At 36.6% G+C, this 17,135-nt stretch overlaps 1 protein-coding gene across 4 annotated transcripts in view; it reads left to right on the plus strand.

Annotated features, from left to right (window-relative positions):
- The window catches only part of SOCS6 (suppressor of cytokine signaling 6), a 33,782-nt gene that overhangs the window by 2,704 nt on the left and 13,943 nt on the right, over positions 1-17,135 (plus strand). The window contains exons 2-3 of one of the 4 annotated variants that reach the window (XM_045527522.1): positions 1,756-2,008; positions 3,641-3,820. The exons of 1 other annotated variant lie outside the window; for it this stretch is intronic. The gene's annotated coding sequence lies outside the window, so the exon portion shown is untranslated. Of the gene's footprint in view, positions 1-1,575; positions 2,009-3,640; positions 3,821-17,135 lie in introns of those variants that run through there. 2 more of the 4 variants (XM_045527519.1, XM_045527521.1) reach the window with 2 other exon arrangements.

The raw sequence follows: 17,135 nt of genomic DNA on the forward strand, positions 1-17,135 counted from the left end.
TCCATTTTTTAGTAGAGACGGGATCTCGCTCTTGGCTCAGGCTGGTCTCGAACTCCTGAGCTCAAACGATCCGCCCGCCTTGGCCTCCCAAGTGCTATGATTACAGGCGTGAGCCACTGCGTCCAGCCGCAAATATCTTCTTAAGACAATCTTGCATAACTTCATTCCTCAGAAAACCCTACTAGTTTTCTCCATTGTGGCCAGTTTTCAGGAAACTTCTTTGCTATTAATAGTATCTTTTATTTTGCTCTTAGAAGTAATTGTGTGATCTTATTTAAATAAGTCATACTATATAGACGGTACCCAATTTAAGATTTTCGATTTTATGATGGAGTGAAAGATAAGTGCTTCCAGTATGCTCCTCAACTTATGTCCTGATAAACCCATCATAAGTTTTGACCTGGCCGGGCGCCGTGGCTCACGCCTGTAATCTTAGTACTCTAGGAGGCCGAGGCGGAATGATCGCTTTGAGGTCAGGGGTTCGAGACCAGCCTGAGCAAGAGTGAGACCCCCCTCTCTACTAAAAATAGAAAGAAGTCATATGGACAGCTAAAAATATATATAGAAAAAACTTAGCGGGGCATGGTGGCCCATGCCTGTAGTCCTAGCTACTCAGGAGGCTGAGGCAGGAGGATCGCTTAAGCCCAGGAGTTTGAGGTTGCTGTGAGCTAGGCTTGACGGCACGGTACTCTAGCCCGGGCAACAGAACGAGACTCTGTCTCAAAAAGAAAAAAAAAAAGTTCTGACTTGATGTTTTCAATTTATGGTGGGTTTATTGGGAGGTAACCCTGTTGTTAAGTTGAGGAGCACCTGTACTCTGAAAAAGGGGGAAATGTTATGTCCATTTCTGAATTTGTGGTAATTACCGTTATTGTCTCTGATAAAGATGCTATCATGAGAAATGGGATGATACACAGATACATATAATCTAGTGTAGCTAATGGATATGTATACACCATATTTTAATGCTTAATAAGGGCAGGTAAGTAAATGAGCTAGAGGTAAGAAGATCACCTTTTGCCATTTTCTGTTTGTTGCATCCTTTATAGGAAGTGAAGATTGTCTATTTTAGTTCTCTGTCCTCATCCCTGACCTCTTCCAATTCTGGAAGTGGCATTTACATCTTTGGTGTCTGAGTACTTTTGTAAAATTATTCCTTTTACAACAAAGAAATATCTAATACCAGTATATGTCATAAAAAGGAGAAACTTTTTTTTATGATTGGATTGATCAAAATAATTATTCAGGTATTAAAAGAGAAACAACAATGGGACATGTTTTATATTGTTTTGAGAGTGAAATTGTCACTAGTGTTTTAATGGGTGTTCGGCATGTTGATTTAGCTAGTAAGTAGTGAAGGCTTTAAGATTGAGGGCATCTTAAACTAACTTCAGGGTTTTCACTGATCCACACAAACGTTAGATTTTACTTCATTGGGACAATTGCTTTTAGGTGGCTGTTGGTCTTGTTGATGTTTCAAGAATAGACATACTTAGGTAAAGTCATTTAAGAGTTCACTTCCCACATTGCACGGAGGACATTTTGGAGGTGTTGAAGCATGCATTTACTAGCTCTGTGACCCTGAATGGGTTTTATATCCCCTCTGAGTCTTATTGCTCATATGGGGCTAAAGTGGAGATAATAATCCATCTCATAGAGTTGTAGGGAGTATATATTTTATTTAAAGTAAAATGCGAGCTCTTTACCGTCAGCCACAAGATTTCTCCCTAGTTCTGAAATGCCATTTCATTTCAGCCTACACCTCATCTTGAACGACCTGCTTGGCCTTACTGCAGAGTTATGGCCTAGCCTTTTTCTGCCTCAACATTTTAAGCTGCTTCCTGCACCTCTCCCACCATTGACATGGTAGTTCTGTTTGCCTACATGTCCTTCAGTGGTTCTCCCAGTGGTTGGTTCATTCTTAGGTCTTTAACACCAGCGTCACCGCCTCGGAGAAGCCTTCCTTGACTTCCTTATAGCTCCTTCATTAATCCCAAGTAATCAAGTGGTAAGTTTCCTTCATCACATTTATTACAACCTGGTTCATTTGCCCCTCCCCTCCAATGTAAGTTCCATGATATCAGAATGCTTACTGTGGTCTTTCTCTTTTGTATCCCTAACACATCCACCAGGCCTGGCCACTGAGTAGAGATGTGGTGTTTAAAAAAGTACTTGTAGTTTCGTATTGTTACCTGTACATTAAAGGCAAAGACGTGCTGTATAGATATTAGAAAGCTGTTGGTGTTTTGTGTTGTTTATCCCTGCTGGAGCTGATTTGCTAGCAGAATAAATCACAGTGCTAATAAAACCAAAGTCCTTGTAATTACATGACCCAAACAGCTCCACATTTAGAACTGTCTACCTGTAGAGCCATAATGTGTGTCTGAGTTGACTCATGTACCAGACTGACTTATAGTGTAGATGCACAGATCTTCATCACTTCTGGAAGTATAGTTATTTATAGTGTGTGGAAAGTAACCATTCCAAAGCACATTTCCCTTAGTATTAGCTTACGTAGCTTAGTAAAATAAAAGCTCTGTTATGTGGAACCTCCTGGCATCCTCAGCTTTCTGATGTAGAATTAAGCAAGAGGGAAAAACTCATTTGGAATTAGAAAAGCCAGAGACCTGGAAGACTTCAGTTGTAACTAATGAAGGCAGTCTCTCATGGGGATGCAGATATCTAGATTTTTTTTTTTTTTTTTAAGACAGAGTCTGACTTTGTTGCCTGGGCTAGAGTGCCGTGGCGTCAGCCTAGCTCACAGCAACGTCAAACTCCTGGGCTCAAGCGATCCTTCTGCCTCAGCCTCCTGGGTAGCTGGGACTACAGGCATGCGCCACTGTGCCCGGCTAATTTTTTTTCTATATATTTTTAGTTGTCCATATAATTTGTTTCTATTTTTTTTTAGTAGACACGGGGTCTCACTCTTGCTCAGGCTGGTCTTGAACTCCTGAGCTGAAACCATCCACTGGCCTCGGCCTCCCAGAGTGCTAGGATTACAGGTGTGAGCCACTGTGCCTGGCCGATATCTAGGTTTTAATTTCAGCACTTGCTTGGATTCTATAGGTTATTTTTTTAACTTCAAGTTTTTTTTGGCTTTAACTATAAAATAATAATAGTGTTTTTCTCAGAGTTGGTGTGAAAATTAAATGAGATAATGAATGTAAATGTGTTAGTTCAGTGCCTGGAATATAACAAGTGCTAATACTAATAATTAGTTTAAAGATACGATTAGTAAAAAAGGAGTATTCTGATTAAGCAGCAATGTCTATGTAAGACTTGGGTTTTCTTGTTAAGGAAGCCTAGTGTGGGAAAGGGTGTAAGACCAAAGGGGCAAAAAAAAAAAAAAAAGGAAATAAAAGGAAAACTAATGGGAGTCTGTGGTAGTATGAGTGGTAATGCAGGCTACTTGAATGGTAAGGATTACAAGTTTTCACAGTGCTCACAAGCTCATGTAGTAATTGTGTTGTTGAGCTGTGTGTGTGGGTCGTTGCAGTTGATTGTTGGGAGATCTAGAACAAAAAGGTGCTGTACTTTGCTTTCTCTGCAGAACCTTCTGCTCTGATAATGTTTGTTCTAATATTGTTTTATCACTTTTAATAGCCATCGTACTAAAATATTTTCTTAAAATTATTAAAAGGGTATCACACTTGAAGACTGGGGGTGATTATCCCATTTTCCCTAGCAATGGACTCTTGAGTATAGAGAAGAAAAGCAAGAGGAGAACACAGGATATATCTGGAAGCCTGGGAGGCAGACAATGATCTGAACAAAGTGAACCCTAGTGGTGTGACTGTGCCATCTTGAAATTTTCCAACAGGTAAATTTGGTCATCTGGAGGGGCATCCACATGTTTGTGACAGCATGAGATTACATTTAATATACACACTGTGCTTAAAATATCTCTAGAATTATCTAGACAAGGTATATTCATTAATTGCTCTAGACAGCTGATTATTTGGTGCCGCTTATGGTGTACTTACAGTGATTTCTGTGGTAGACATTCTGACCACACCAATAAAATGCTGGATGGTTGAAGCAACAGGGTTTTTTAAACGTTTAAAGCAAGATGAATTCTAACTGACAGATTTATTACTTTGTATGTATGTTACTTTCCCTGTGTATTATAATAATGGTGTTTATTATTAAAGCTTAATTTTGATTTTAAATATATTTAAATGGAATATTACCATCCCTCTGACAATAGGCATGTTCATCTGTTGACATTACTTTTAAAGTTAAAAAAGTAGTGTTTAAAATTTCTTTCTGTATTTAGGGAATAACATTATTATTAAATATTACAGACAGAATATGTAAGCAAGTACCAATGTATAGAATTCTGTTAGGATTTTAGTGGTTTTGTGTATTTGGAGAACCACTGCATTTTAGAGCTAGAACCGTACGCTAGTTATAGACTATCTTCATCCTTACACAGATGATGAGGAAGTTGGGACTAAATGGTTGTGTAATCTGCCCACAGCTACGGATCATATTACTAGTAGATTTCAGAGTCTTTTGTAGCAACTCTTCTTGTCATTGATGCCAGATGTTTTAATTGAATCCTGAGAGCTGGGGAATTTGGATTTGTGTCTTCATGGAGGATATTACAGTTGAGCTGCCTCTTGGAGGGTGACCTATGTTTGACTGGGGACAGATACAGAACAAGGACAGTATCTAAACCAGAGTGAACAGCAGGAGCCTGTATCATCAGCCTAGGAAATCTTTTCTCTTTCCTGTGTGAGGTTCCTTATTTTCTGTTTCTTAGTTTACTTCCTTGATTCTGTGGAGCTCATCTTCTTAGTAACTTCTGAGAAAGGTAATGGGAGAAATACATCTTTGAGACGTTGCATGTCAGAAAATGTGTATGTTCTAAGTATTTGGTTTGTGCCTGGCTGTGTGTAGAATTCAGAGTTAACATTTTAGTCAGGATAGAGCAGGTTACTTGGCAGTGACAGATTAACTCTGAAATCTCAGTGCACAAATGAGGTCTGTATCTTGCTTTCACCAAGTCTGCAGTAGGCTTTGGCTCCTCCTGGCCTCTCCCTCTGGACCCTGTCTGCTTCCACCTGTGGTTCCCATGGCAGATGCAGGTGTTCTCACAGGTCACACTCTGACAGTCCGCTGGCCAGAACCAGTCATGAGCCCCTGCAAGGATGCCAAGAAGTGTTGACAAGTACAAGGAGAGTCATTGAACTGTAAATGGGTGTCATAGTTGAAAGTAATGTTCTCTTGGGAGTTTTAGAGGCGTTGCTCCATTGTCCTCTGGCTTTCTGTGTTACTATAAAGTCAGTTGCCACCTGTTTCCCGGGCATTTGTATGTCATGTCCTTTCTTTCTCTCTCCTAGAAGGTTTTTGGGACCTTTGTATTTATTATCTAGTAAATACTCAAATTTCAACATGGTTTGCCTTATTACGGTTCTTCTTTGGATGTACTGAGCATTCCATGGATCCTTTCAATCTGGTGTTTTTGAGTTCTAGGAAAATTTTAAAAATATCTTTTATAATTTCTTCCCTTTTATTTTCTTTTTTTGCCCCGTATGAAACTCCTGGATTGATCTATTTTCTTACTTTTTCTCTCAAATTTTGTCGGTGTTTTTTTTTTTTTTCTTTTTTAGGGGGGCGGTTTCTTCAAATTATCTTTCATTGAATCTTTAATTTCGGTTATGGGAGTTTTTGTTTTCTAACTGTTGTCTCTACCCCGTCTTTTTAAAAAAATAGCATCTGACTCTTGTTTCAGATTAGTGATACCTTTTTTCAGGCTGGTTTTTTGTTGTCTTCCCTTCTGGCAGTCTTAGATTTCAATTTCCTCCAGTTTGTCTAAGCCAGTTAACACTGTTATCTTCTGCTGTAATTTGCTTCCCAGTTTTCATTGTTCCTGTGCTTTTTGGGGATAATGGAGGTAAACAAGTATATGTTTAATCAGGAGCTCATCTAAAATTTTTTTTCTTTTTAAACAGTTTTTGTTTGCTTATTTGTTTTGCTAGCATTGATGAGTATTAAAGTCTTTATTTTGGGGGAAAACCAAGTTAATATTCAAGTAAAGGTAGTGTGTTTTCAGTCAGTGCTTTCATGAAGCTGAGCTCTAATTTAATTTATGAAATGCCTGTTGATCTGCAGTAGGTAACATGAATTATTTTAAATTGGGCCATTTTAAAAGCATCAGGAGATCTCGTCTTTGGGAAGCCATAATAAGTGATTACTTTTGATAGTCAAATTATCGTTTCATAATATGAGCAATCTTTTCCATTTTGCAAGATTTTTCTATTATTTGCCTAGGGATATATTATTAATTATTGCTTTTCAAGATCCCCTTTAGCTCTTAATGATCAATGAATGAAGTTTACATTGGCTCTTAATATATATTTAATAATAAATCTTGTATAGATTACTTTTTGTATCCCAAATGTGCTATTCTAAAACTCCATTCTTAATTTGGGTGTATCTTAGAAAATGATGAAAAGATTAATTTAACTGAAAGCTTGTATTCTCTAATGCAAACTGAATGAAAAAGTCTTATATGTTCTATGCAAAAGCACTTGAATAATTGACAAATTGGTTTTTCAATGGAAACTTGTATTAAGATCTAAAGGCTCAGAGCAGTCAAAGCAATTGTGTAACTTTTCAATTATTTTTACATGCAAGTTGCCTTTCAGAAGTTAACAATTTTTGCTTTAGGTGAATACATTTGAGCTTTTATATATAAACAAATGACTTAAATCTTGACGAGAATGAAAAGTGATGAAGGAACTTCGTCAAAGCACTGTTTATTACAGTGCCCCTGCCCCAGAATAAAAACAGCAAACATAGAAACATAGGTCTTCTTTGTACCATACTTAATGGTTCATAGTTTGTCAAAGTTTCTCAAAGGATCTTAGCTACTTGGTAGTTTAATTAGTGAGGTCATATTTTTTCATAGGCAATGAAGTGGTGAGTTTTTTTGGGGGAACTTGCTATGTTTTTAACTAAGATAATTCTGTTGACAGTTATTAAAATGTTAAATATTGGCTTTTAATTTGTAATTGTCAGTTATGTGTAAGTGAATTGTATTAAAACAACTACATATGAAATAGTATTTTACATTTCTCATCCTAGAAGTCAGAATGCGTTATATCAGAAAGCATAACAATAGATATTTCCATTATACCAGAAAGTATTACAATAGATACTTGTAAACTGTCAACTGTAATTATACCTTAGCCAATAAGGTGAGGATATAGGGGTCATGAAGGATCTTAATAAGTTGGGGTGCTGCATTTTCGATGTGTGAATGATTTCCTTTATCAATGCTGCCCAAATCTCCACTGATTTAAGACTGAGAAAACTATTTGTTGAAATGTATAATTATTTTATAAGAGACCCAGGCCAGGTACACAGAGTGAAGATAAATGGCTGATTTATTCCTTTTAATTTGTTTCCAACAACCAATTCTCCAACCTGACAGCTAGGTGTCCAACAATTCATTTCAGTTCTGACACTACCCAGAGTTAGCAGAGACCCCCTAGGTTAAGGGCTCGGTCCCATAAGACTGCTTCCATTTCAGATGCCAGTCGCAAGTCCTGGGTCACTCATACTTCAGACAGACTGGCTATAAATCAGGCTACCACGACCTCTTCCTCAGATTAGATAATTTGCTAGAACCGCTCATAGGACTCAGGAAAACACTTTATTTGTGTTTACTGGTTTATTGTGAAGGGTACAGATCAGGAACAGCCAAATGGAAGAGATGCATAGGACAAAGTATGGGGGTGATGTGGAGCTTCCATACCCTCTTGCGGCGGGGGCGGCGGGGCACCCTCCCAGCCCTCGCGTTTAGCAGCTCCCCAGTCTGGTTGTTAAAGAGTTTCTGTAGAGCTCAATCTCCAGCCCTCCTCTTACCTCTCCAGGTTAGGAGATGGGGCTGAGAGTTCCCATACTCTTCTGGTGGCCAGCCCCATCCTGAGGAGCTATGTGGGAGCCCCACTCCAGGTCACCACATTAGCATAAACTGTGCAGTGCAGTGGTTGAAAGGGGCATGTTCTGAATGACAAAAGATACTTCTATCAGGAAATTCCAAGGGTTTAGGAAATCTGTGCCAGGAACTGGGGACAAAGACCAAATGTTTCTTATTATAATGCATTTTTTTGAATTGGTAAGTGCCTAGACTGGTGGAAAAATCTGTGTATTAGAAATTTAATATGTACAGTTGGCCCTCCATATCTGTGGGTTTTGTGTCCACAGATTCAACCAATCCTGGGTAGCAAATATTCAGGGAAAAAACAAGAAAACATAATACAACAATAAAAATAATGCAATGATACAAAATAATACAGATTAAAAAAACAAATAAATATTTACATTGTATTAGGTATTATACATAATCTAGAAATGATTTAAAGTATCCAGATGTGCATGGGTTATATGCAAATACTGTGCCATTTTATATCAGGGACTTGAGCATCTTCCGGTTTTGGTATTGGCAACGGGTCCTGGAACCAATTGTCTGTGGATACTGAGGGATAACTGTATATACACAAAGACAATGGTGAACTGATATATATAGGTGTACTACTTTTAAAAGGCAACCTGTTAAAATTCGAATAAAAAAAATTAAGGAGAGGTGAATACTCATTTCATTAATCAATTCTTATAAGCCAGCCCCGTTAACATTTTTAGATGATTGAAGTTACGAACATTTGTTTTATGTTCAGTTTATAACAGTTATAGTGAAGGATGTTTAGAAATGCTCACCTAAAAGTTATTCATTGCAGGTTAAACATCAAAGTGTTCATATTTTTATTATTTTCATTGAATCATGATTTACAGATTAACCCTCTTTTTTTTTTGAGACAGGGTCTCACTTTGTCACTCTGGTAGAGTGCAGTGGCATCATCAGAGCTCACTGCAGCCTCAAACTCCTGGGCTCAAGTGATCCTCCTGCCTCACTCAGCCTCCCGAGTAGATGCTAGTAAAGCCACATAGCCAAGCTAATTTTTGTATTTTAGTAGAGACGGGGTCTCGCTCTTACTCAGGCTGGTCTCAAACTCCTGCGCTCAAGCAGTCCTCTGGCCTTGGCTGCCCAGAATGGTAGGATTACAGGCGTGAGCCCCTGCACCCAGCCTAACCCTTTTATTTTATGTGGAGATTCACTCAGTGTCACCCAACAAATGTAGGCTAGTGATACCCCATATTTTGTGTCAATAGCCTACAAAGTCAAGAGTGAATAACTTGAGAATTTATCAGAACTTTTGCTATAAATGTAAATTCATTCTTAGGTTATTCAATTTAAAATCATATGGCAACTTTAAGTTCTTTTTTCTTAACTAGGTTGTATTTAAATTTTTGTATCCACCTTTGTAGCCATGCAGATATTCATATTGCTTTTTAAAGTAGACCTTGAGCTTACTGTGGTAAGATCTAGAAACCCTGAAGGAAGTCAAAACAATTGTGTTACATTAATTATGTTTCAGTTATTTTTATTTGCATGTAGTTGTTAGGAACTGTGGAAGGTTTGAGATTTTACCCTACATGCAGGCCAGCAGTTTCTTGGATACTGGCAGAAAACATGAGACCCCTGGGTCAGAGATAAAGGCCCTTATCACTCAGGTAGTAGCAGTAGCCAGAGTGTCAGCATCGGCTCCTGAGCACCAATGCCATGTTGAGAATAGACTGTGGGGAGGTCGGGAGTCCAAGAAGAGAGCAAGACAATAATTAGGAGGCTGTTGCAGTAATGCAGCTGAGAGAGGACAGTAGTTTGGACCTGTGTAGTGGTAAAAAGTGGTTGGATTCTGCATATGTTCTGAAGGTAGCTGAGATTGGGATCTCATGACATATTAGATGCGAGGTATGGGAGAAAGGAGCCAAGGATGATTCCAAATGTTTTGTTCTGAGCAGTTGGAAGAATGGAGTAGCCATAAATGGAAATGGGAAAGCCTGCTAGTAGAGCAGGTTTTTGGGTGGGTGGGAGTGATCCAGAGTTTAGTTTTGTACATGTTAAGTTTCAGATATCTTATCAAGACATCAGAAGTGTAGTGTCAAGGAGTTGAACATCACTAGTCTGTAAATGAAGATAGAAATTTGGAAGTGGAGGGCACGTAGATGCTATTTATTGCCATGAGATTAGTGAAATTACTGAGAGGTGTGAGTGGAGATGGAAAAGAGGTGACCAAGGTCCAAGTGCTGGTGTGCTCCACCATAAAGAGGTCACAGGGAACCTAACTACTAACTAGCAAAGGAGTCTGAGAAGGAAACCATGAGAAAGTGGTGTGCTTGTAGCAAAGAGGTAATATTTTATATCAAGGGAAAGAAGTGGTCAGCTATGTGAAATACAGCCTCTAAGATAAGGGCTGAGAATTGATGCTGGATTTGCAATGTGGACACCATTGGTGGCCTTGACAGGAGCAGCCTGTGTGTCATGGTGGTTGAGAAGGCTTTGGTGTGGGCATAAGAGAAAGTGGGAGAGGAATTGTAGGTGTAGGTACACACAATTCTCCTGGGGTGTTTTGCTGCAAGGGGAATTAGAGAGATAATACTGTAGCTGGTGAGGAAAGTGGAGTCAAGACAAGTTTGTTTATATATGAGAGATAACATTTTTAAGAATGAAGCAATAGAGAGGGGAGATGGTCAGGAGATGAAGTGTGCAAGTGGAGGGTGCGGTGTTTTTAGAAAGGTACAGGATAGAGTGGATGTCGAAACAGATGTTGGTAAGTTGGTACACGTGGTGATGGTGTCTAAAGTCTCCTGGTGTCCGTCCTTTTCTCAGTGAAATAGGACACTGGGCTATCCCCTAACTTTGGAAACGGGAGTAAGTGTTATAGGTGGGAGGAAAGAAGAGGGAGGGTGTGAAATGGTTGGCAAGGAAAGAGAGAGGAATGGACCAGGGAAATGTAGTTTGATTTCCAGGCATCATTAAGGATCTACCTGAGGTTGTTCCTGGTCGTTAATATAACACGAGATAAACCTATCAGAGTGGTTCTGTTTTTCTCCAGCCAAATTCAACTGTATGGGTTGTAGGTGTGATGTAGACATAGTCATGTTTGACCAGTGTTGTGGTTTTGCCAAGAGAGTTTTTCAGAGGAAGAGAATTGAAGTATATTGCAAGGGAACAATTACAGTGGTTAATTGTGGAATATAAGCTGAGTAAAGGCAGAAGAAGGTCATTGAAAAGCTGATAGGTTTATCACTCTTGTCATTTAGACTGAATATTTAAGGCTAGTCTCTGACTATTTTTCTATGCCAATACAAAAATTTTTATGTCAGATTTGCAAAAAGTTATTTTGGGCAGGTGAGGAGAAGGTGGAGACTAAAGCAAAAAAGAAAATAAAAACTGTAGTCTTATCTATTGATTTATTTTTTTGTTTGACAGTCATGGTGTCACTGAAAACCAAGAAAAGGCCTTGCATTTTGCTTTAAATTGATGGATTTACTCAGCCATTCCTTTTTAAAAGTAATTTAAGAATGAATAAAACAGATGAATGGATAAGGAAATTGTTATACACAATGGAATATTACATAGCCATAAAAAGAATGAAATCCTGCCATTTGCAACAACATAGATGAAACTGGAGAACGTTATGTTAAGTGAAGTAAGCCAAGCACAGAAAGACGAGTCTAGAAGGTTCCCATATGTGGGAACTAACTATTAAAAACAATTGGTCTCATGGAGACAGAGAATGGAATGATGGTTACTAGAGGCTGGGACGAGTAGTGCAGAGGCGGGATAAAGTGGGGATGGCTGATGGGTGCAAAAATAGAGTGAACAGTGTTTGAGAGCACAACAAAGTGACTGTAATCAACAATAAATTAGAGTATACTTTAAAATAACTAAGAGTGGAATTAGCATGTTCCTAATACAAAGAAATGATAAATGCCTGAGGTGATAGATACCCCAATTACCCTGATCTTTTTAATTCACATCCTGTATCAAAACATCACATGTACCCTATAAATATATCTGACCATTATGTACTCATAATAATTAAATATTTTTTTAAAAAGAACATAAGCTCACAGACTTTATGAAAATAGTACCATGTTCATTATAGAATATTTTAAAAATAAAGTATTGAAAATAATATTTGCAAAGAATTCTGCCATCCAGTTAACAGTTCCGCTCTACTTCTTTCTGGTCTCGTTTCCCTCCCTATTTCTACATAGTTGAGACCACACTTTACATATAATTTTGTTTCCTGTGTTTTTGCACTTAACATTCAAAATGAACAATATGGACTTTTCCCCCATGTTATTTATAACTCTGTATAAATATCAATTTTAGTGGTTCTCTAAAGTTCCATTGTGTAAATGTGCCAGGATTTTGTTTACTGTTCTCATACTGTTGGAAATTAGCATGTTTCTGATTTTTTTAATTGAAATTTATTTTTTATCATAAATAATAATGCAGGGAATGTTTTTATGCTTCCATCATATTTCTTTAAGATTTATAAAAATAGCTATCGGGTCAAAGAGTATGATTATTTTTAAGAGTTGAATATTGCCAAATTAATTTTTACAACTGTATTAAGACACTTTCAAACAGTAAATATCACCGCTTAGAAAAATCTTTGCTGATTTGACTTATAAAAAATACCATTACTATTTTAATTTATATTTCTTTGATTCTTAGGGTAAATATTTTTCTATGAATGTTGAACCAATTAGTTATCTGTATGGAAACTGTAAATTAATCCCTGCCTCACACATGAATTAGTACTAGATTAATCAAAGATTTAAATGTGAAAAGCAAAACCTCAGTACTTTTTTATAGGAAATACAGGAGAACATAGGATTTCAGTGTCAGAAGAATTACTTAAGACAATAGAAAGGGCAAATAATAAAGGAAAACTGATAAATTTGACTAAAATGAGAAACTTCTGTTCCTCAGGTACTACAGAAAGGATAAAAAGTACAAGTGCAAGTACCACGCAGTTGTTAAAAAAGAAAGGGAAAGAAACAAGATGATCTATATGAATTGATGTGGAGTGATTTCTAGGGGTCTGTAATGTACCTGCCCTATCATAATGGGTTTTTTTGTTCTATATATTTAGCCATGCATTTTAATCATTGCTTTCCCACAATAGGGAAAAAGGAAAAATTTTGTTTAAAAGCCAACCCACTTTCCGTTCCCACCAGAAATGTATGAGGTTTCCAGTTTCTCTGCATTGTTGCCCTTTGTCTTGGTATTGTCATTGTAGTGGGTGTGTAGTGGTATTTTTTGTGGTTTTAATTTTAATTTACATTTTGAATGATTAATAATATTAAAGACCTTTCAGATGCTTATTAGCCATTTATATGTCTTTGGTAAAAGGTCTGTTCGAGTCTTTCCTTATTTTTAAAATTGGGTTTGTTTTATTCAGTTGTAAGAGTTCTTTTTTTTTTTTTTTTTTCAGACAGAGTCTTGCTCTGTTGCCCAGTCTAGAGTGCCGTGGCATCAGCCTAGCTTACAGCAACCTCAGACAGTCCTGCCTCAGCCTCCCGAGTAGCTGGGACTACAGGCATGTGCTACCATGCCCAGCTGATTTTTTTATATATATTTTTAGTTGTCCAGATCATTTCTTTCTATTGTTAGTAGAGATGGGGGTCTCTCTCTTGCTCAGGCTGGTCTCGAACTCCTGACCTTGAGCGATCCTCCCGCCTCGGCCTCCCAGACTGCTAGGATTACAGGTGTGAGCCACTGTGGCCTGGCCAAGAGTTCTTTAATATTGTTCTTGGTACAAATCCTTTGTCAGGTATGATATGCAGATATTCTAGTCTGTGGCTTATCTTTCTCTTAATGGTTTGTTTTGACTCACAAGCATTTTTAATTGTAATTGTAATGAAGTCTACCTTATCAGAGTTTTTCTTTATGTATTATATTATTTCTTTTGGTATTGTGTCTAAGAACTTTTTGCTCAAACCAAAGATTTGAGCACAAAGATTTTCTCTTAGAAGTTTTATATTTTTTTAGCTCTTACATTTAGGTTTATCCATTTTGACTTCATTCTTACATGTGGTGTGAGGTAAGGGTTTAAGTTTTTGTTTTTAACTATCCAATTGTCCTAAAACCATTTATTGTGAGAAGACTGTCCTTTCTGCAATAATTTGTCTTGGCACTTTTCTTGAAAATGAATTGGCAATAAATGTAAGGGTTTATTTCTATAATAGACTTTTTATTCTGTTCCATTGATGTATACGCCAGTCTCTGTGCCTGTAGCATGCTGTCTTGATTACTAAAGCTTTATAAACGTTTGTGAAATCGAGTAGTTTAGCTTGTTTCTTTTCCACAGTTGCCTTTCTATATACATTCAGTAATGACTTGTCAATGAATCTTCCAATTTACAAATGTGTAATTTCTAATTATTTATCACCTTTACTTTCTCTTAGCACTGTTTTGTGGTTCTGATTATACAAATCTTGACTTTGTTTGTTAAATATATTTCTGAGTAATTTTATTCTTTGTGCATGGAATTGTTTTTTTAATTCATTTTTAGTTTGTTTGCTGGTAGTTTTATTGTTGCTCAACTTTTGTAGGCTTGTAGGTTTTTCTTTTGTGAATTCCGTAGGGTTTTCTACATATAAAATTGTGTCAGCTATGAATAGAAGCAGTTTCATTTCTTTCTTTCTAATTTGTATGCATTTTTTTCTTGTTCCACTGGCTCAAACCTGCAGTACAATGTTGAGTAGAGGTAGGGAGAGCAGACATCCTTGTCTTGTTCCCAGTCTTAGGGGCTAAGCATTCGGCCCTCACCACTAAGTATGATATTAGCTGTGGGTTTTTCATAGTTGCCCTTAATCAGTTTGAGGAGGTTTCCTTCTCATCTTATTGTTTTGATCATCAATAATGGGTGTTGTCTTTTGTCTGATGCTTTTCTGCAACTATTAGGACGATCGTATGTTCCCCCCCTCCTTTCTTAGTATGTTGTAGTACATTAATAGGTTATTGATGTTAAATTAAGGATGTTAAACCAACCTGGATAAATTTTACTTGATTAAAGTATATATACATTTTATATGTTGCTGAATTCAGTCTGCTGATATTTTAAGGATTTTTGTGTTATTGTTCATAATAGATATTTACCTGTAGTTTTCTTGTGATGTCTTTGGCTTTGGTATCAGGGTAATACTGGCCTTACAGAATGACTTGCTAAGTGTTCCTTCCTTCTATTTATCCGAAAGAGTTTGTGGAAGATTTGTATTAATTTTTCTTCAAATGTTTGGTAGAATTCACCAGTGAAGCCACATGAACCTGGCCTTTTCTTTATGGTGAGATTTTTAATTATCAATTCAATTTCTTGCTATAGGTCTATTTAGATTGTCTGTTTCTTTTTGAGTCGGATTTGGTAATTTGTATCTTTCTAGGAATTTGTCAGTTTCATCTTAAGTTTTCTAATTTCTTGGTCAAAAGTTATTCATAGTATCCCTATATAATCCTTTAAATTTGTGTAGGGTTGGTGATACTTCTGATTTTGCTAATTTATGTCCTCTCTTTTATTTTCTTTGTTAGTCTAGCCTAAAGATTTGTCTATTTTTCCTTTTGTCTTTTCAAAGAACCAACTTTTGGTTTCATTGCTTTTTTATTAATGATTGCTTTTCTGTTTTTCATTTTATTGATTTCCACTCTAACAGTTACTATTTTATTCTGCTTGCATTTTCTAATTTCTTAAAGGTGATTTGAGACCTTTTTTGATATAGGCATTTAAAGCTACACATTTTTTTCTAAGCACTACATTAGCTGCATCTCATTAATTTGTATGTTTTGTTTTCATTTTGTTCAAAGTATTTTGTGCACTTTTAGTCATATAAATATGTATATCAATGGGATCATCTTTGCATTTTGTTATATAGGTTGCTTTTTTCCAGTAATGTATCTTGGACAGCTTTCTTTATCTGCCTAACATTTCATTGTATTGATTATAATTAATTAAACTAGATCACTGACTTTTGATGTGTAATATTGTTTACTGATATTTAGGTTAATTCTGCATTTTAACCAAATGAACTGTGCATTAAAAGTCTTGTGTAGTGATAAATGGGATCTGGAATCAGTTGTGTGATTTTAGGCAAGTGTCTTAATGTCTCAGCTTCCCCATCTATACTCTGGGAATATTACTACTGCTACTACTACCACTACTACTGCTAGCTGCAAATACCTGTATATCCTAATATGTGCTGGGCATTGTTTTAAGGATATCACATGTATTAACACATTTAAACCTCACAACAAACCTGAGTGATATAACCTGTGTTATTTGTAGGATCATATAATTATTAAATGGTGGAGCTAGGATATAGTGCATGAACTTACGCAGTCTGGCTCTACAGTGCCATACTGGTTCATTCATAGTACCAGACTTACAAGGGGGGTTGTAAGGATTAATGAGACACAATATATTCGGAAAGCTTAAACGAAGGCCTGGCACATACTTAGGCTAATATGTGGCCTATATTTATCAATATTAGTTCAATGATCAAGTAATGTTAGCTTTTTTTAAGAAAATTAATGCTATAGGGAACATTGTCCATATGTCTTTCTTTTTGGCATGAGTATGTATCTAAAAGATACGTTACTAATAATAGCATAATTACTTGGCTAAAGCATATGCATATGTGAATTTAAAATTTTGATAAATGTTTTCAAATAAACCTTTACAAAGTTGTACCAATTTATACTTCAGTCATTAGTTATGAGTGGCCAGTTTGGGATACCCTTCCCAGCATTAAGTGTTATTGATTGAACTTTTTCAAGCTCATAGGTGAAAATGTTACCTTGTTTTGGTTTGAATTTCCGGTTGAGTTAATTTTAAACATTGTGATGTAATTTACATACAGTGAAATCACCTTTTTTAGTTATATAGTTTGTTGAATTTTTTCAAGTGCATTAAGTCATATAAACACTGCCATAATCATTAGATATAGAACAGTTCCCATCACCCCCCAATTTTTTAAATTTCTTTGTGATTAGTGAATTGAGAATATTTTAGGTATTGATTGGCAGCTTGAATTTGTTTTCTCCCTCTCTTGATTGCTTGATTTTTTTCTTGCCTTCTTTCCTTTTGTCATTCTTTTTGGATGAATTATTTCTTCATATATTTTGGTCTTTTGTTTATGGTAGGATTGTTTGCCTTTCTCTAATTGATTTCTAACAATACAGTCTATGTTACAGAAATTACTTCTGTGTCAGATAT

This window comes from Lemur catta, chromosome 16, assembly GCF_020740605.2.
Source record: "Lemur catta isolate mLemCat1 chromosome 16, mLemCat1.pri, whole genome shotgun sequence".
In the NCBI taxonomy this organism is placed as follows: Eukaryota; Metazoa; Chordata; class Mammalia; order Primates; family Lemuridae; genus Lemur; species Lemur catta.